The sequence below is a fragment of the Pelophylax lessonae genome (genome assembly GCF_965119305.1).
Source record: "Pelophylax lessonae genome assembly, chromosome: 1".
Taxonomy (NCBI): Eukaryota; Metazoa; Chordata; class Amphibia; order Anura; family Ranidae; genus Pelophylax; species Pelophylax lessonae.
The window spans coordinates 69,082,277-69,104,148 of NC_138768.1; the positions used below are offsets into that span (position 1 = coordinate 69,082,277).

At 47.1% G+C, this 21,872-nt stretch overlaps 1 protein-coding gene across 2 annotated transcripts in view; it reads right to left on the reverse strand.

The window, feature by feature from the left end:
- Positions 1–21,872, reverse strand: part of PDZD2 (PDZ domain containing 2) — a 454,029-nt gene that overhangs the window by 281,825 nt on the left and 150,332 nt on the right. The window contains exon 1 of one of the 2 annotated variants that reach the window (XM_082251799.1): positions 554–735. The exons of the other annotated variant lie outside the window; for it this stretch is intronic. The gene's annotated coding sequence lies outside the window, so the exon portion shown is untranslated. Of the gene's footprint in view, positions 1–553; positions 736–21,872 lie in introns of those variants that run through there. 2 annotated transcript variants of the gene reach the window in all.

The following is a 21,872-nucleotide window of genomic DNA, read 5'->3' on the forward strand; positions in this document are numbered from 1 at the left end:
CCCCCTATAGCTAGGTACTGGGTATATCCTAGGGATATAAGGGAGGCGGGCACAGATAGGGTAAGTGTCACCCATGGGCCAATTTCAGGCACGAAGCCCCAGAAAAGAGTTTGCGGTACACCAAAGATCACAATACGGTCATGGTCATAGGAAAAGGTTAATGTGCCAAATACAGGTTTCCTGTAAACAATATAAAACTGACAATCCTGTAATAGAAAGTCCGTATGGGAAATAAACAGGGAGCTACTGCAAGTCCAAGAAACTTCCAGGGATAATCCTTATAGGAGTCAATCTTCCAGACCTGGACTACTGCTGGGAAACTTGGGACTGTCAACAGGCATTAAACGCTGCTGGAAATCATTTTTTATAATAATGACAATCTGTCATTGCTGATCTGCGACAACTAAAAAGGGATCTAATAGCTATAAAGACAGAGAAAGACTAAGAAGCAAAGCACAGCTGCATCACTCAGTGGGACAAACTTTGCAAAGTACAAAATCCTGCAGGACACATTCCCTTGTGTTTTGCAATCACCTAATCAATGATCACCTACCTTATTAATAGGAATTTCCTTTACTCATGGTGTCTGGCAGTGTCAGGAGCCCAGCAATCCATCCGGGTTTGGTCATGGTTTATATAGAACCTGGGAATGTCAGACAAGTCTCCGCACTGAGCTGAGCGCAGGCAGCTATGCTGCTCCATACATCCTGCCTCCTCCTTCCAGTTGTGGAGAGACTGAGCAGCAGCTGCCTGTGCAACCCTCTCCTGCCCCCACAGCTACTGTACAGCCGCCACACCTACTGCTCAGTCCTCTGCTGATTAACCCTGCTCACACTTGGAGGATCAATGCCATCCATCTACCTGCCACACACCTCCCATATAACAAAACAAGGATAAAAAGCCAAAACTGATTTTCTAAAAAAATGAAAAGCTGTCCAAAAAGTGCTCATTATATTTTATGAAGTGCATTTAAAGTGATCCTTCCCTCTTAGATTGTAAGCTCTAACGAGCAGGGCCCTCTGATTCCTACTGTAGTAAAGTGTATTGTATTTGTACTGTCTACCCTCAAGTTGTAAAGAGTTGCATTAACTGTCAGCGCTATACAAATCCTATATATTAATGATAATAATTTTTGAGAGTTCCTTTAACCACTTAAAGCGGAGTTCCACCCTAGTTATACATTTTTTTATAAAAATACCCCCGGGACAGTCAGGGCTAGCACATTCCACAATGGCTAGCCTCTGATCTGTCCCGGGTTGCACTTACCTTTCAGGAGAAATACTTACCTTGAAATTGTCTTCTCCAGCGCTGCCATCTCGGGTGTGGGCAGCTTGAAGCCAGCGCGATCCTCTTCCGCGTCCTCTTCCTCCTTCTTCGGTCCCACGATGCACTGCACCGGCCCCTACGTCACTTCCGGGTCGCGCGCGTCATCCCTCCACAGCTTCTGGGCATGCCCAGAAGCTGTTTAGAAGGGAATGACGCGCGCGCCCCGGAACTGACGTCGGGGCCGGTGCAGGCGCAATGATTCCTGGGAGCGATGACCTTCAGCTCCCAGGAATCATTGCAAAAGCCAGGAAGTGACGAATCGCCGTGGCCGCCGAGGGGAGGAAGAAGGAAGTAAGGTGAGTATATTTTCTCTAAAAGGTAAGTGAAAAAAAAAAAAAATTGCGATTATCCATTTGTTTTTCAGGTGACCGGGAGCGAGAAGATGGAGGTAAGTATAAATTTCGGGTGGAACTCCGCTTTAAGCCCCGGAAGATTTTACCCCCTTCCTGACCAGGGGGTATTTTGCGATTCGGCACTGCGTGATTTTAACGGACAATTGCACGGTCGTGCGATGCTGTACCTAAACGAATTTGACGTCCTTTTTTTCGAACAAACAGAGCTTTTTTTTGGTGGTATTTGATCACCTGTGCGATTTTTTGATCATGCGATATAAACAAAAAAAGAGCGTCAATTTTGCAAAAATAACAATATTTTTCACATTTTTTTTTATAAAATTCCCAAAAAAAAAAATATATAAAAATCTAAATTTAACATTTTTGGCCAATTTGTTTTCTGCTACATAGGTTTGGAAAAAAAAAAAAAAAAAATTGCAAAAAGCGTATTTTGATTGGTTTGCGCAAAAGTTATCGCGTTTACTAACAAAGGGAAAGATTGTCATTTTTGTTGTTTTTTTTTAACACGTAATGGCAGCGATCTGCAATTTTTTTTGTGGTACTGCGACATTGCGGCGGACAGATCGGACCCTTGACTGACATTTGACACTTTTGGGGTTACCAGTGACATTTCTACAGTAATCAGTGCTATGCATATGCACTGTTACTGTAAAATGACACTGGTAGTGAAGGGGGTTACCTTTTTTTGAGAGGGAGGGGCTGTGTGTGTCCCTAGGGGCGTGATTCTAACTGTGATTGGCTGTGGCTTGAGCTGTAGGAACAGTGATCAACGGTCCTACATAGTAGAACCGTATGATCCCCATCCATACACAGGGGAGAATGACAGGCGGCTTGTTTACATCAGCCGCCTGCCTTTCTCCCTCTCCACCCGACGATCGCAAGTGACCGGCGGACATCAGGTCCGCCGGTCACACGCGCGGGGGAGTCCGTGGGGGCGCGCACTCGCTCCACCGATCCTCACAGGATAGTGACGTACCGGTACGTCACTTTGCCTGTGAGGGGCTGACCGCCGCAGTATATGTACTTGCGGCGGTCGGCAAGTGGTTAATTTCGTACATCCTGTAATGCATGTTTGGAACGGACTCCCTTTCAGGTGTTAAAGTGGATTGTATGGCTGAATTTGCATCGCATTCGGACACAACTCGCACAGGAACTCTTTTTTGGGTCTGCACCAGAATCAGATCGCATGGGTGTGTGACTGACTGCAGCTCTCCGTCCCCTTTTTCTGACAGCTCAGACAAGCTTTATACATTTTGGACAGCAGTAGAGAACACTGCAGATAAACAGGTTGGTTTAATCTCTGTGTATCATCTGATGCCAGTCTCTTCATTGGATATATGTACAGGTTTATTACCATTTAAATACATAAAAAAGGTACCTGGAACATTTTCAACAATGCAGTACACCCAAGAACAGTATGACAGACAAACTTGAAAAAAAAAAAAAAAACGCTGAGTTGCTGTCAGAGCTTACACATGGTTTAGGGGTTTCCACACCCCCATACAGCAATGAATCACTACTGGCCAATCAATAAGCACCAATGCAGAAAAGTGAAGCAAAAGTAATAGTCACTGAGAGGCTTCTCTATGTTCCTTTTTCTAAGAACCCTTGGAGGTCTTAAACCTGGGGTACTGAATATGTAAATCTCAATTGTCAATGCCATAGTAAAGTGGGCCATACACTGTAAGGGGCTGATCAAGGTTAATCTAAAACATTCTAAACAACGTGGATTGAGGAATCTGCATAGCTACCCATCTAACCTGTAACTGTCAGAAAACCCAAACTTTGCTCTGTGTATGGCCAGCATAAGAGCTCTTCAATAACATCCCATCCCCCGGTGCATACCCCACTACTGGTCAGAGGGACGTAGCACTTTGTATGGGGATGCCAGGTAGGGGCAGAGCTAAAAGTGTTGGATACTACTTGAGAGCTTGGATACTTGGGGATACTTCCCCATTCATGCTACACAATGTGTATTGAGGAATCTGCATTCTGCAGTGCTGGACATTGCATGCAAAACTATCAGAATACCCGAACAGTGGCTGCATCTGACTGGCTGAAAATTGTTCACCCAGCTCCTTTGATCTTTAGAACAAAGGATACAAGGCTGGTGGGTGCCAATATGGCCAGAAAAAGAGTTCTTCATTAATGTTTGTTTAATAGGATAAATAAATAATTCATATTTAACATTTGCAGCCAGCAGGTGGCAAACTCCATGCCAGAGAAGGAGGTGCTTTTAAAAGCTACTGTGCTAAAATCAACAAGCGATTAGAAAACACAAACTGCAGGGTGAGTGGTCACAGGAGAGTCAAACCCTCTGTCTCCTCTAGCAGAGATGGGATTGTATGAAGCATGTAGGGATGGCTGACCTTAAAACTAGTAAACTTCCACCAAAAGAAAATGTAATGTAACATGTACTGTAAAGTAATCCAAAAACATTACAGCTATCCGTTTAGTTTACAGCAGGCATCACTAAATGGCGGATCGCGGACCACATCTGGACCGAGCCACTGTCCTGCCCGGACATGCCATTTAGGTTCCCATGACCTCATGCCACGAGGTCCCCCGGAAGTGTCGCTCCCCTCCTCCTCCCCCCCCCCCCCGTCGACGGGCCATTCATAAGCGCAGCTTGCTTTGCGCTCGTGCAGTAGGGAACTGGCCGTGAAGCTGCAAGGCTTCACTTCTGGTTTCCATTACAAAGAATGGCGGCGGCAGCACCCGAGGGCCAACTGAAAAATCGGCTGGGGTGCAGACATCACAGGATACCTGACAGGTAAGCGTCCTAACAATAAAAAAAAAAGTCAGCAGCTATAGTATTTGTAGCTGCGGACGTTAAATGTTTTGGTGGTGGGCTGGAAGGACCAGGCCTTTTTCTGACAATTTTTCTTTACACATAAAAAACTGAATTTTTGTAAAATCTTACCATAAAATTCCTCTCTCTGAGTCCTCCGACAGTCGCCGCCCATTCACACAGTCTTCACTTATGGGTATTGACTTCATCTCCACAGGAGTTTCTAGGCATAAGACTTGTAAAAGAACAATCAATCAATCTACATAGTCACACCCATGGGGGCTGTCCTACTAGTCCAATACCCCCCTGCAATAGCCAACCCAATTCAGTTTGGTCGCAAGCAGTGAAAGTGTATAAAAAAGACCCCAAAAAAGAGGGGCGGGGGCAGCGACTGTCGAAGGACTCAGAGAAAGGAATTTTACGGTAAGATTTTACAAAAATTCCGTTTTCTCTTACGTCCTCAGACAGTCGCCGCCCATTCACACAGTCTTCTCTTATGGGATGTCCCAAAGCAGTGTAGACATGAGGGGTGGGCAACGCAACCGCCAGAAAGGCAACAAAGTACCCACATCAGAGAAAGGAACCTTACATGTACAAGAAGGTAACCTTCTGGGTAAAAAAAACAAAAGCTCAACATGAGCAACAACCCAGGAAAACAAATAACCAAAAGGGGAAAAAACCCCAACAGCCAGGAACCCGGATAAAACCAAGGTTTCCTAAGGAACAGCCGCACAGAGCACTTTGCGGCCAAAAGGGGCATCAGCTGATGCCAGAACATCAATTTTGTAGAATTTGGTGAAAGTGTGCGCTGACGACTAAGTCGCAGCCTTGCACACCTGGGCCACCAAGGCCTGATGCCGATAGGCCCAGGACGTACTCATCGACCTTGTAGAGAGCACCTTGACAGGGAAGGGAGGAACCCGTTCCCGCAACGAATAGGCCTGTACAATGGTCTGTCTGATCCATTTGGCAATGGTTGCTGCAGACGCAGCCATACCCTTCCGAGGTCCCTCAGGAAGGACAAATAAAGAATCCGATTTCCGAAAGGATTCCGTCGACGAAAGGTAGACCCTGATCGCCCGGACAACATCCAAGGCATGTAAAGCAACCTCCTTAGGATGCTTGGGATTTGCACAAAGCGAAGGCAAAACAATGTCCTCATTTAGGTGAAATTCTGAAACCACCTTCGGCAAGAAGGACTGATTAGGTCGCAAGACCACCTTATCCCTATGAACCACCAGGTAAGGTGAGCGGCAAGACAAGGCCACCAACTCCGACACCCTGCGAGCAGAGGTGATTGCCACTAAGAAAGCCACCTTCTTTGATAGCATAGGCAACGAGATTTCCCAGATGTTTTCAAACGGGGAACTCTGTAACACGGACAGAACCAAGTTCAAGTCCCATGGAAGCAAAGGCTCCTTCCTAGGAGGGGCCAAGTGCCGACCACCTTGAATAAAGATGCGAATTAAAGAATGAGACGCCACAGGGCGCTGGAAGAGAACAGCCAGGGCAGAGACCTGACCTTTAATCGTGGCCAGCGCAAGACGCTGGTCCACCCCAGTCTGGGAGGAAAGCTAACACTCTTGACACCGAGTAAGAACGAGGAGAGAAACCCCTGGACTCACACCAGGCAAAATAAGCTTTCCAAGTACGGTAATTAATAAATCTTACCAGAAGAGGCTTTCCTAGCCTTGATCAATGTAGGAATAACCTCTGAGGAGAAACCCCTGTCTCTCAGGACCTGGCTTTCAACAGCCATGCCGTTAAAGCCAGCGACCGTAAAGCAGGATGGAAGATCGGTCCCTGGGACAGCAGATCTTCTCGCAGTGGCAGCCGCCACGGAGGCTCTACGGCCAGGTGAACAATGTCCACGTACCAAGACCGGCGAGGCCAGTCTGGTGCCACCAGAATCACCAGTGATGGTTCCGAGGCCAACCTGCGAAGGAACCTGGACAACAGCTGAAGCGGAGGAAAGGCATATATCAGACGATACTGACGCCAGGGCACCACCAGCGCATCCGAGGCGTCTGCCAGAGGATCGCGCGTTCTTGCGAACCTTTCCACCTTGTGAGACTCGAACCGATCCACATCCGGGGATCCCCACTTCGCACACAGCATTTGAAACACCTCGGGGTGTAGGGACCATTCCCCTTGGTCCAAGGTCTGGCGGCTCAGATAGTCGGCCTGCCAGTTCTCCACACCCGTTATGTGAACTGCCGACAACGCCAGGAACATGAGACTCGGCCAAAGACAGAATACCGGTTACCTCCTGGGCCGTCCGGGCACTCCTGGTGCCCCCTTGGTGGTTGATGTAAGCCACCGCAGTGGCATTGTCCGTCTGCACCCGCACAGGATGGCCCTTGAGGCGTTCCGACCAGTGGAGCAGGCACAGCCTGATTGCTCTCAATTCCAAAATGTTTATCGGAAGGGAGGATTCCTCCTTCGACCAGGTGCCCTGGGCAGACAGGTTGGCCAGGACGCCACCCCAGTCCACAGAATTGGCCGGAAGGATTTTCCGTCCGACACCGCCGGGGACTGAAGCCACCACAAGAGATCCATTCTGGTCTGGGGACTCAGAGACACCCTCAGGTCCAAGGACTGAGGCAGTCTGTCCCACCTGGCGACGATCTCTGCCTGGAGAGATCTTGTGTGAAACTGGGCAAATGGTATCGCCTCGAAGGCTGAGACCATCAACCCCAGGGACCGCATACAGGTTCTGAGTGACGAGGAGTCGTTGTCCCTGAGGGACCTGACCTCATTCTGCAGAGACGGAGCTTGGGGTTATTCAACCTGGCCACCGTGTGATCCACTTGAGGAGACACACCGTAGTAGCCGCAAAGGGGTAGAGAAGTTGAAACTTCTTAGGCACCACAAAGGTGTGCTTCAAATTACGCCATAGCTCAGTCACCTTATGGTGAAATTCCGCGGGGCAAGGAAAAACCTGCGACATCTTGCGGGTCCTGTGTGTTCGAAAAGAGGACACAACGCCCGGAGGAGTGGGCTCATCCTCCAAATGTAGTGTTTCCTTTACTGCTAGGATCAACTCATCCATAGCTGCGCATTCCTCGGGTGACCCGGGGGGGGGGGGGGGGGGGAGTCATCCACCGCTGAGACCTTCGCCTCCCCCTCAGACTCTTGCGGGTCCTGAGAAGAGCAAGACCCCGAAAGGGCCACGCTACCTACAGCAACCATGTCACACTCAGAATCAGAAGAAAAGGAAATCCTAGGCCTTTTCCTAGCAGCACGTTCAGACATCAGCACATCCATTTTCGACACCAAAGTTGCCACAATAGCAGCCAAATCAGTCTGGTTAGAGGATGCAGACGACTCCGAATCCCCCACCAAGGCTGGCAGGAATTTGCTGTCCTGGGATTCTATAGCAGAAAAGAAAAAGTTTTATTTTTATTTTTTTGAACCTGGCCCTTTAAGTGCGCTGCGGAGCCCTACCCAGCACACCGCTATAAGACTGCGATATACAGAACCCCCACAGGGACAAAACTGACCAGGAAAGGCCTACAAGGAAAGGCAGGAAAAGAACAGCAGGACAGAACCCCACAAAGTGTTACCAGCTCCTTCGGACACTCCTGTGAAAAAGGAGGAAGTGATGTCACCGCTGGAGGCTGAGCCAGGCTGCAGGCCATGGGAAATGGATGCTTATGTAAACTAATGGGAGGCTTCAGCAAGATGGCCGCCGACATGTGCTCGGAACGATCGCATCGCCACACACGAGATGGTGCGAAAATACACTACATGGCATGCTGCAAAAGCGCCCACAGCGAAGCCAGACATGCTGCCCACATTAAAAATGGCGGACCGGCGGTGTGTTACCACGCAGCGGTCGCCGCAAATGTCTGCATCCTCAAGCACCCTAAGTGACATGTAGGATAGGGACCCCCAAAAACCCCACACAGCGCAGCTGTGAGAGAAAAGCACCCCCGCAGGGACCGGAATAGGGAGCCCAAAAACGCACAGACACAGGGGACACCACAGACACACATGGACTGCCGACCCCAGACTGAGGCCCCACACTTACCTGTACCGATGGCGTGGGGTGCCTCAGATCAAGCGGGAAACCGCCCACCCTCAGATGGCAGGGGAGTGCCGCCAGCCAAAAACGCAGGACACTATGAATGCACGGATGAACCTATGCTGTGTCCAGTGAGGTAGCCACCGCACCTGGCTGCATCTCTGAGGGACAGGGATGGGTCGTTTATGAGGCCAGGGCGAACACATAGCCCGCGAAACGCTTGATGGCGGGCTAGGATTCCATCCGACCCTCAGTCCTGGAGAACCAGGACGGTCAGTCCGATTCCCAGCTCCGCAACGCCGTCTTCATCCGAAGATCTAACTAAACTAGCGCTGACAAAAGAAACAGCTAGCAATGTAAAGAAAAATTACATTTCCAGAAAATAAATCATAAAGAAAAAGAGGAAGGCTGAAACTGTAGCCTCAGCTCAGGGAAGCCTATCCACTCTATCACGCTAGGCAGAAGACAAACTGAATTGGGTTGGCTATTGCAGGGGGGTATTGGGCTAGACAGCCCCCATGGGTGTGACTATGTAGATTTATTGTTCTTTTACAAGTCTTATGCCTAGAAACTCCTGTGGAGTTGAAGTCAATACCCATAAGTGAAGACTGTGTGAATGGGCGGCGACTGTCGGAGGACGTACGATAAATCTGTATTTTTTGCTAGAAAATTATTAGAACCCCCAAATATATATATTTTTTTTAGCAGAGGCCCTAGAGAATAGTTTTTTTCACTGTTAGGCCCCTTTCACACGGGTGATCCAACCCGCCTGTCAGTTTTTCAGGCGGACCTGATCGGATGCTCCATGCATCCCTATGGAGCAGCGGGTGTTAGTGGAGACCTCTCTCCGCTGACACCTGCTGCTATCCGATTCTGATCCTGTTCGTGAAATTCGGACGGATGGAAACCCTAACCCTTCTGGCGGATCGGATGGGATCGGATCGAATGAGAACGGACAGGCGGTCCGTTCTCATCCGATCTGCCCATGGATCTCACAGCTCCGTCTATGCACACAGAGCGGAGACAGATCTCATCCGCCTGCTCAGCGGGGATCGGCGGATCAATCCCCCGCTGAGCAGAACGGGCTCCGTCAGGCGCACCGCCCATGTGAAAGAGCCCTAAGAGCTGTGAAAATGTGGAATAGACTCCCTCCAGAGGTGGTTCTGGCCAGCTCACTAGATTGCTTTAAAAAAGGTCTGGATTCTTTCCTGGGTGTACTTAATATAAGTGGGTACTAATATTTATAGGTAAAGTTGATCCAGGGAATATCCGATTGCCTCTCTGGGCATCAGGAATGAATTTTTTCCCCTGCTGTAGCAAATTGGATCATGCTTTGCTGGGGTTTTTCGCCTTCCTCTGGATCACTTGTGGGTATAGGATTGTGTATATGGGATTGTATGATTAGGTTTTCTTTTTTGTTTTTTATTGGTTGAGCTAGATGGACTTGTGTCTTTTTTTTTTAACCTGCCTAACTATGTAACCAGCTATGTAACTATGTAAATGGCGGCCATTGCAATTTTTTATGTTACACGTTTTTTTTCACAGCGGTTTTTCAAACGCTTTTTTGGACAAAATATACTTTAATAAATAAAATAAAAAAATGAAACAATATATACCCCAATTTTTTGTTAATTTGAAAGATGATATTAAGCAAAGTAAGGCCTCTTTCACACGGCCGCTCCGCTGTTTTTCTCAGCTGCGGGACATTATTTTTATTTTTTTCACGGAGCGGCTGACACTTGTGTCATCCTCTCCGTATGTCCGCATATCATCCCATCCGTTTGCGGATGATATGCGGACATAATGTAAGTCTATGGGCATTGCGGATGTCAGCGGATGACACCGCTGACATCTGATTTTCCTTTCCGTTTTTTGAACGGAGGAAAAATAGGGTTCTGTTCCGTTCCAAAAAACGGAACAGAACTGAAAGGAAGAAAATCGGATGTCAGCAGATGGTATTCCGCTGACATCCGCAATGCCATTGACTTACATTATGTCCGCAAATCATCCGCAAAAAAATAGGATGAAATACGGACATACGGAGCGCCCGTGTGAAAGGGCCCTAAATAGATACCCAACATGTTATGCTTTAAAAAAAAAAAAAAAAAGCCATGTTTACATGGACTGAGAACCAGAAGAGGATGTCTTTCTGCAATATACCGGTTCTGCCTAATCCCACTTATCTGGCTTTCTGGTCTAGGCCCCCCTTCCCGAAGTCTCCTGGGATACTCATATCACCCATCCCAGGAGGCTTTGAGATTTCCTGATAATATAAGTATAGAAGACCATGATGTGGGACCAGGAGTGGGGCAGCTTACACCACACAACAGGAAAAAAAAAAAACACGCAACACGTTAGGAGTTCATCTTTGTAGAGCTGAAAAATATTATTGTGTCCCTGGGTGGGTAAAGCACAGGTTCACTCTAGGCCTCATGCACACTGGACAGCACAAAAAAAAAAAAAAAAAACAGTAGCTTTTTAGTGAGTTTTTCAGCCCTTTAGCTAAAAACCCCTCTCTGCTAACTGCCACTTTCCCACAATGCATCTCTGCATAGCTTTTGTTAATTGTTTAGTCCCCAATTTCAGAGCAGAGAGAGCACAGCACTGCATTGTTCAGGAGTGATTAGGTGTGGAGAAAAAAAAGGGTCCTACAACATTTTGGAGAAAATAAAATACAATTTAAGCCGTACACATGTGATATGCACAGGAATGCGGTGCGTTTTTGGTCCAAAACCCAGGCTATGTTCCATGAACACCTCCTCAAAACAGAACCCAAGCTTAAAAAAGCAATGGAATAAAAAGAACGTCAAAAAAATGCCAGTTAGCAGCGTTTTTTTGGCGTTTTTCAGCATTTATCGACGTTCAAGCATTTTTACAGCTGAAAAAGGCCACTCAAAACCCACTTGTTTTCATTTATTATTATTTTTTATTTTTTTTTTACAGCCAGAAAACCCCCCCTGCCAAAAACAGCCTATGTGTGCATGGACACATAGGATAACATGCTGGGGCGTTTATTGGCTGCAGAAAAAAAAAAAAAGACGTCTGACACCAAAAACAGCCGCTGTATGTCCCGGTTCACACTTCGGCGATGCGGGAACGCTGCGAATATGCAGCGTGTTCCCGCATCGCATCCGCACCCCTGGCAGTTCACACTGCCATATGCGATACGCAGGGGGTGTCAATTAAAAGTTAACAACACCCCCAGTTGAGATCGCATATCGCAGTGCGGTCTGCATGTTCGCACAGAATCGGATCGCAGAGGTGTGAACCACCATGCGATCCGATTCTGCTGCGGATAAAAAAAAAGGTCATGTGCGAGTTTAGTGCGATTGCGGTGCGAATTCAGCCATACAAACTGTATGGCTGAAATTTGCACCGCACAGAGATCGCATGTAATTCGGAGCGCACTGCTCCTAAGTTCGGTCATCGCACTAATGTGAACCGGCCCTAAAATCGTTCAGTGTGCATGAGGCCTTGTATTCGCACAGCTAACTCCCATCATGTCACTTCATATTAATAAACAAGAGATCGTCCCCTTCAGTAAAAAGGAAGGATGTTTGCAAATTATAGAGCCACTTGTTACACGCTCCGCTTCACTGATGACATCAACAAAATGACAAACATCAATGACCAAAGATGAATCACAAGGTGAGGCATGTTTGCACAAAGACAGCTATAAATACACCGGAGGAGATCATTGATTCAAAGCTACTAATTAATACGCGGTGCGAGGACTCAGAAATGAAATGGATTTCTGCTTCTGGAAACAGCGTGGGATTACTTTCTCCACTCAGTGCACCTGGGGGGCCAAATGTAGCACCCCCATTGCTGATCTGTAATTTGCATTTTTGTTTTAGGCCCCTTTCACACTTGTGCGACCTAAAAGTCGTGCGATTTTACAGTGATTTTGACTGGACTTGAAGCAATGCCTATGTCTTTGGAGCTCAAAACGCATTAAAATCGGCCCAAAGTAGTGCAGGGACTACTTTGAAGTTGTTGCGACTTGATGTCGTACAGGTATGAATGGTACTCATTGGAAATCATTGAGTAAGACTTGTCATGCGACTTTGCAGTCCCAAACCACAGGACAAGTCGCACAAGTGTGAAGGGGACCTTACCGAAATAGTTTTAGAGCCGGTTCACACTATTACGACTTGCCAGGCGACTTGGTCAGCCTGGCAAGTCGCGCAACGTCGGGTCCATTGAGTAGTACAGGACCGGTTCTAATAGGAGCGACACAAGTCGCTCAGACTTAGAAAAAGGGTCCTGTACTACTTCGGGGCGACCTGGAGGCGACTTGCTTAGACATTCATTATATGAAGTCCGTGCAAGTCGCGCCGAAGTCGCGGTGCACACAACTTCACAGGTCGCCCCCGAAGTCGGAGCGACCTAATGTGAATGGGGGCTTAAAGTATGACTAAAGGCAAAACATTTTTTTGTTAGTTTTCGATAGAGCGGAGAGGGATTAGAACCCCTGTCGGGTTTTTTTGCTGTCTGTGTCCCCATTTGGGAGAGTCACCCTCTGTATTTGTCCTGTTTACCATTAGCATTGAAAGTGAAGGTAAAAGAAAATCCAATTTGTGGGTGATCCTCAGAAAAGTAAGAGGGGAAATCTTCCAATGGGAACACCACTAGCTCCTGCTGCCATCAATCTGTCCAATGAGGAGAGAGAGACAGTGGCTGGAGCCGCACTCATGCACATCGCTGGATCAGATCCGACTCAGGTAAGAAAAAAAAAAAAGGGAGGGGGGGGGGGGGACTACAGCACAATAGGGGATTTATTTACTAGAGCTGGAAAATGAAAGATGAGGCTCACTTCTGCAAAGAAACCAATCAGCTTCCAGGTTTTATTGCCAAAGCTTAAAGTGATACTAAAGTCCCCCCTTTTTTTTTTTTAGTTAAAAATAACAAACATGTTATACTTACCTGCTCTGTGAAGGGGTTTTGCACAGGGCAGCTCGGATCCTGCTCTTTGGTGTTCCTGGCCCCTCCCTCCTGTTGAGTTCCCCCACAGCAAGCAGCTTGCTATGGGGGCACCCGAGCCGAGCCACAGCTCCCTGTGTCCAATTAGACCTGGAGCCGTGGCCCTGCCCCGCCCCCTTTTTCTCCTCATTGGCTGACTGACTTTGATTGACAGCAGCTGGAGTCAATGGTGCTGCACTGCTGTCCCAGCAAATTAGGGGAGTCCTGAACAGCCCAGACACTCCTGCAACATTGCTGGATAAAGATGGGGTTCAGGTATTAGGGGGCTGCTGCACTCAGAAGGCTTTTGATCTTAATGCATTAAGATAAAATACCTTCTGCCTTTACAACCACTTTAACTGAACAAGCTGAAGTTAGACGCTAATTGGCTACCATGCACGGCTGCACCAGATTCGGAGTGCTCCAGTTTTAGTAAATCTGCCCCAAGGTTTTTCTCCCCAATGCATAGAATGCATTAAAGGTGCAAAAGCCTTAAAGTGGATGTAAACCCCATTCATGAAATCTGACCTGGGCACACATCTGTAATGTTTACTTATCTCTCTCCAAAGCCCTAAGTCCCATGTCTTTCTGCTGCTCCGTTCCTCTGTTATCAACACAATAACTTCTGACAAGTTCTCAGACACCGGAGATAAAAGCAGCAGAAAATTTGTGTTGGGATGGGTGCTTAGTAGGGGTGCGTATCTTCACTGCTCTCAAGATTCGATTCCGATTATCCTATCAAAGATTCAAATCGACTCCACGATGCATCACGATTAAGGCCCATGTGGTTTTAATTCAAAAATTCAACAGTCAGAAGAACTCAATTTTTTTTATTTTCATTTGCTCTTAGCGCAATATCCTATTTATGCAGAGGGTAATTCTCATAACCATCCCAAAAGAGGGCTACGAGTTATTCACTTTCAGTTCATTACAGAGTACAAAGGGGCATTATTTACATCTAGAGGGAAAACAGAAAGGTTTCTTTGCCCTAAGAGCTGTGAAAATGTGCAATAGACTGACTCTCAAAAACTAGTTCTGGGTTGCTCAGCAGATTATTTTAACAAAGACCTGAAATGCATTCCTGTCCTAAATGCACAAAATATAAGTGACAATGACAGAGGGATTGTGGTGGTGGAGAGATGGGATCAGGCAGAAGGATGGTGGTGGAGAGATGGGATCAGGCAGAGGGATTGTGGTGGTGGAGAGATGGGATCAGGCAGAGGGGTGGTGGTGGAGAGATGGGGTCAGGCAGAGGGTAGGTGGTGGAGAGATGGGGTCAGGCAGAGGGGTGGTGGTGGAGAGATGGGGTCAGGCAGAGGGTAGGTGGTGGAGAGATGGGGTCAGGCAGAGGGGTGGTGGTGGAGAGATGGGATCAGGCAGAGGGATGGTGGTGGAGAGATGGGATCAGGCAGAGGGATGGTGGTGGAGAGATGGGATCAGGCAGAGGGATGGTGGTGGAGAGATGGGATCAGGCAGAGGGATGGTGGTGGAGAGATGGGATCAGGCAGAGGGATGGTGGTGGAGAGATGGGATCAGGCATGGGGATGGTGGTGGAGAGATGGGATCAGGCAGAGGGATGGTGGTGGAGGGATGGGATCAGGCAGAGGGATGGTGGTGGAGGGAGGGGATCAGGCAGAGTGATGGTGGTGGATGGGTGGATGGATGGGTTTAGGCAGAGGGATGGTGGTGGCGGGATGGGATCAGTGACGCTGACACTCTCTTGCTTTCAGTGTCAGTCGATTTCCCCTCCTCCATGCTTAGTGCATCTCTGCCTCTCTTCTCCCTTCCGGTGCCTCCAGTGATGCTTCTGCTGACGTGGGGTCTCCTTGAGCTCCCCCCCCTTCACTCTACTGGCTGTCCGCTCATCAGCTGACTTTCTGCTTCAGTCTCCATATGGAAGGGTAGAGGGCTTTAGTCATCAGGCAGGCTCTGTGTTTCTCCAGGAGAGGCAGAGCACTGCACGGAGCGCCAGATGACATCATCTGTGATAGATTCGGCCGACTCTCAGCATCGATGTAGAATCGCGAATGTCTGAATCGCGATGCTATGGTTATATTCAACACCCATAGTGCTTAGAGATAGATTAGCAGAGAGCTTGTCTATTCACAGCACAGCTCTGCAGGTTTCTTCCTTTCTCTGCCTATGTGGAGTGGGGGTGTGTGCCTTTCCTCCAATCAGCTGTCACACAGTGTATGCCAAGACTCCACACCCAGTGCTGGAACAGGAAGAAAAATTCTAACACGATGTTCACTTTCTAAACAGTGTAGAAATCTGAGGACAGCAGATATAGAAATAAAACTTATGTAGGGAGATTTGTCTCATCTCTGTGTTTCATCTAAGGCAGTTTACTTCACTGGGTATATGTGAGGGTTTACATCCACTTTAAGGCTTTAGAACCATTTTAAGAATGTAAACACAGGATTGTATAAATCATTAGGTTTTGTAGTACATGCGGCAACGCCACCATGCCAAATTGTTTAACCAGGCCATGAGTTCAGAAAAGAAAGGGGCTTTGACGGAGGGATTTATTGACAACAAATAGAAAGCACTGACCAAAAGAAAACCCCACACAAACTCAAATGCTTGAACTAGCACGTCAAAAAGTTCTTTGTCAGCACAGTGCACCCTGGGCTAAATGTTTTTTCCATTCAGCGTGCAGAATACATCCTAAACAGACTATTCTGCTGAAAGCTGGAGCAGGGACCTAAAAATAAAATAGCGTGGTCCATTGTGTGAGACACTAATCTCCTCTGGAAGAGATAAAGAGGGCACACAATGAGATTTAACACTCGTGTTATGGCTGGGTTGTTGTATTCGTGTCACAAGTACAGAGATGGGCATTCCTACCTCCCATCAGTAGCAGCAGAAGTTCATGGACCTTCACCAATGCACTATCATTTGTAGAGGGTGGACAGAAGTGTCTGTATTACCAAGATGGACTTAGAGAACACAAACTTTAGAAGCACATGGGCTGGCAGCAAGATTATGTGAAATAAAATCATCTGTACACCGTACGCATGTAACGTTTGACATACACCATATAAGTATCACCAATGTGTAGCCAGCAGCACCACTGCCACTGATTACACAATATTAGGCACGGTCGGCGCATGTAGGTCCTGAATAAGTCGGTAATTCATGCAGCAGCGCATACGCAGAATGACCGCAGGCCATTCTAAATGAAGGCTGTGGTAATTCTGTGCACGTGCCACATACATTTTTTTTTTTTTTTTTTATTACCGGTACTTATATAGCAGTGTCATTTTACATATGTATATTGTGCATTCACATAAGTCTCTGCCCTCAAAAAGCTTACAATCTAAGGTCTATAACTCACATTATATATATATATATATATATATATATATATATATAGTGACAGGAAGTCAGGTAAATCTGTGGATGTTGTCACAGACAGGAGATACATGTCTGCTTGGTTTAGACAATTCACCAAATACTATAGGGTGTCGGCTGCAGAGGTAGCCAGCAGGAAGGTTTAAGGAAGTTGAAAAACCTTCAGCTATTCAGAATGAGGAAATGAAGGCCTCTATAATTTGTCCAGAGGAAGTCTATTGATTGCTGCCTCTTGACGCTGTGTGAGTAGAGGTGGACAGTCAGATGTATGCCTCCTGAAGCTGTGTGAGCATAGGAGAGGAATGCCTCCTGAAGCGATGTGCATGGAGGAGGGTAAAAAGACTGAAGACTTCTCAAGGTGAGGTCTTGGATTGTTTTATATGTGAAGAGAAAAACAAAGGGATGTTTTCTATGTGAAGAGGAAAAAAAATGGATGTTTTCTATGTGAAGAGAAAAGGGACATTTTCTGTGTGAAGAGAAAATAAATGGACTATTGATGGTCTGCTGTATGATCAGCCAAGTCTGCCCAACAGTAGGTTGGGGACAAACTCCTTAGGTAGGTTCCTGTGTGTGAGAAGGTAGCCGCCCACAGTGGCAAGGATTTATTTGTGTTTTATTTTTATTTTTGATGCTTGCACTTGTGTGAAGAAAATTGCAAGAATAAAACCATACACTGTTGTTTGCAACCACTTCTCGGCTATCTCCCTGTGTAACGAACCCCCCCAAGGGGTCATCCACACCCGCCACCGAGCTAATCCCTCACAATATACATATATATATATATATATATATATATATATATATATATATATATATATATATATATATATATATATATATATATATATATATATATACACACACACACACACACACACTATAATATCAAAAGTATTAGGACGCCTGCCTTTACACTCTGTGCAGGCCAGTCAAGTTCCTCCACCCCAAACTTACTCATCCATGTCTTTATGGACCTCGCTTTGTGCACTGGTGTGCAGTCATGTTGGAACAGGAAGGGGTCATCCCCAAACTGTTCCCACAAAGTTGGGAGATGAAATTGTCCAAAATGTCTTAGTGTGCCGACGCCTTAAGAGTTCTCTTCACTGGAACTAAGGGGCCAAGCCAAACACTTGAAATACAATCCCACACCATAATCCCCCCTCCACCAAATGAGTCTTGACCTCAACCCAACAGAACCCCTCTGGGATGAATTAAGAGCGTAGACTGCGAGCCAGGCCTTCTCAATACTGAACCCTACCGACTAAGACTGGGATGTCATTAAAGTTCATGTGCATGTAAAGGCAGGAGTCCCAATACTTCTGGGAATATAGCATACACATACTAGGACCAGTATAGACAGGAGCAAAATAACCTAACCAGCATGTCTTTGGAGTGTGGGAGGAAACACACAGGCACCGGAAGAACTCTGCAGTTGAAGAGGAAGTCAGGAGGGACCTGGTTCTTCTATTGCTTCCTGGGTCACTGGGAAGCGATCCAGCTGGATGCTGTTGCCCCATGTGACTCTAGCAGCTATCTTGGGTCAGGCAAAGCCTATTTAAAGGTCCTAGCTCCCAGGCTTGGCGCTCATTATGCTAGTGGACAATGCAGGGAAAGATACCCTGCTTGTTAGGGGCAGTATTAGCAGTAGGGAAAGGTTTCCGACGAGGAGGGAAAGTGTACGGTCACACCCACTTTGGACATCTTCCCAAATGGGCAGGAAACGGCCAGGCCACATTCTGCCCCTCTCTACAAACACTGTCATTCTGGCTTGAATCCGCTCTGTTCATGTTGCTATAACCGTGAGTGCACCCAGTTGGGCAGTCTTCAAACCAGGATGGTTGTGAACTGTTGCTGCATTGCTTCAATACAAGGTTATTATTGCACCTGACTGGGTGAATTATTGCCGCTGCACCAAACTTACAAGTATGTCCACCACTCAGCTTGGCCTTACTTTGCCTGCTTCAACAGTGGCCTGTACCCTTCTCACTAATGCATTTTTAGTACTGTTGAGGAACTTAAAACAAGGCTTCAGTCAGACTACAGGCCTGGTGGTTATTTCCCTGTTCTTCCCAGCTTCAGCCTTGCAGAAAGATTATAAACAAGATGTGTGGAAGATCTAGTTTATTAGGAACAAGCAAGAGACTCCGTTATCTTGCTCCAACTGAGCTTGTTATGGCTAAGTAATGAGATGGCATTCTGGAACTTCACGAGTATGCATGTCTAGAGCAGCCATTCTCAACTAGAGTTCAGTGGGGCCCTGGGGTTTCTCTTCCAGAGGCTGGATAGGGGTTTCTAGGGCTGTTGGCAGATTAAGATGGGATTTTTTCTGCTTTTGTCTCACATGCGTTGCCCTTCCATGTGCTCTTTGCTATGAAGGCCAGTTATAGGTGGGGGCAGGGGCCATTTTGTTTGTTGTTGATGTATACTGGTGAATGGACACACTGGATGCCTTTGCTGCCATTGTGCTATAAGCTGGGCGTCCACTGTGCCCCCGAGTGCCTTTAAGGAGGGTTGGGCCACCTCCAGGCTCACCTGACCCCTATCTATCCATTATAGTGCATGTGCTTCCACTGTGGATACAAGAGAAATGGCCGCACACCAAGCGCTAGCTCACGATGAAAGGCTTTTTTATTGAACAAGGTTGCAAGCACAGCAAAATGGATGGTAGACATGTTTCACACGACTCACAGCGTGCTTGTTCACTTCCATTGTGGAAACTCTCACAAATTTACAGGAGTTAGGACTGCAGGTAATACAGGGTGCCGTAGAGTGGTCCTGCAGCTTACACATGCATTTGCAAATATGTGCTAACTAAACCCCTGTTTTTAACACATACTGTTAGACAGGTTAATTTGGTTTGTTCGCAAACTGGTTAGCGAATTGAGCTGGGAATTTTTTCTGCTTTTGTCTCACATGCGTTGCCCTTCCATGTGCTCTTTGCTATGAAGGCCAGTTATAGGTGGGGGCAGGTGCCATTTTGTTTGCTGTGGCTGACTGAGCTCCCATCTGATGATGTCTAAATAATTTAATGGCGAATGACACTTTGCAGAACCAGCCCATGATCTTCTTGGCTGTCTGCAAGATACTTTTTGGGTTAGCTGGCTTGTTATAGCGAAGTAATGAGATTGTATTCTAGACATTCAAGATCCTGTGAATTTACAGAGCAAGGGTAAGCAGGCCTAGAGAGGTGGAGATTGGGTTTAAAGGGATGAGGTGGCAACCCTAACACATTAATTACACAGGTTCTGTGACTGATTACAGTGGTATATAAACTCACTTAGTGCCTTATCTGTATTAAAATTAGCCTCAGAACCTGTGTAATTCATGTGTTTGGGTTTAAAGGGACGAGGTGGCAACCCTAGGTGGAGATCTACCTAGACAACATGGAGGAGGAAAAAGAAATTAACTAGCAACTTTCCATTAAAAAGTAATGATGGAATTAACAAAAAAAAAACTAATGTTACTGAGAAAATTTAAACTTGGCCTTCCTTAAAAACGTGGCATTCACTTTCATTCACAATTTTGTTCTTATCTGGGGAGAAACTGGTCACCCCCTACAAGGCTGATGTCAGAGTCCCCTATAAAGGCAGAACACCAGGTACTGCAGGCTGATTTGCAGAACTAGTTACAGGCCTGGCTGGCTGCTCACCGATGTTAATAGTATGTAGGGCAGCGTCAAGGGGATGGTAGTATGTAGGGCAGTTTCCAGGGGTGAGTAGTAGGTATGGCATTATCCAAGAGTCAGTAGTAAGTAGGCAGTGTCCAGAGGTCAGTAGTAGGTAGGGGAATGCCCAAAGATCAGTAGTAAAAAGGAGAGTGTCCAGAGGTCAGTAGTAGATAGGGGGATGCCCAAAGATCAGTAGTAAAAAAGGAGAGTGTCCAGAGGTCAGTAGTAGATAGGGAAGTGTCTAGGAGGTCAGTAGTATTTAAGGAAGTGTCCAGAGGTCAGTATTACGTAGGGCAGTGTCCAGAGGACATTAGGATGAAGATAAGTGTGCAAAGATCAGTAGTATGAAGAGCAGTGTAGGGAAGAAGACAGGGATCAGCAGTTCAGGAATTAGCAGGGCAGTGTACACGGGGGGTCAGGAGGGCACAATACTGGGAGGTCAGGAGGATACAGTGGATGGGGGTCAGCAAGGCAGTGTACAGTGAGGTCTGGAGAGCACAGCACGGGGGGGGGGGGGTCAGGAGAGTACAGTGCAGGGTAATCAACAAGGCTGTATACAGCAAAGTCTGGAGGGCAGGACACTGGGGGGGGGGTTAGGAGAGCATGGTACTGAGGGGGTCAGGAGGGCATGGAAGCATTTTCTGATGTAGAGTGGCAATGGGAAGTTGCTGTTGCAGATCTACCTATTCTGGCAATGATCACTGCCGACCATCCTATTTTGCATATCACACACGATGTCCCCCACAAGCACCCTGGAGAGGAGGGCTTGTGGGGATGAGTGCACTACTCTCGGAAAGAGCACAGTCTTGTTCCGACAAGAGACTGAACCCACCCAAATTATTCTGGAAGCTTTCTCTGCCCTGTAGCCGCACATATGCACGGGGTGTGCTGTGGGACAGGGAATACTGCCACCTAGGATTGACTTTGACATGCCGAAGCTCATCCCTTCCTGAGCTGTTGTGTAGCGCTAGGAGAGGAACACTCAAGGGTCGAGAAGGCAGGGGCGTGAACGTGATATACCAATAACCTGCCCATGATTAACAGGTAGATTGCGATCAACAGGTTGCTGACTCCGGTCTAAAACTATCACTCTCAACTAGGGTTCAGTGAAATCTTCGGGTTCCTCCTCCAAGGGTTGATAGGGGTCTCTTGAGCTGCGGCTGACTGACCTCCCATCTGATGATGCGTGCATAGTTCCAGGGCCAACACCACTTGGCAGAACAAGCCAATGATTTTTAGCTCTCTGTAGTGGTGGCATTCTGACCACCACTGTAAGGGGGGCATTCTTCTTACTGACCATTAATGTAAGGGGTATTTTTCCAAAGACTCACAATACATTTATTTTAGTAGGAGCTCCCTAAAAATTATTATTCGACTATGAGCCAGGCCTTT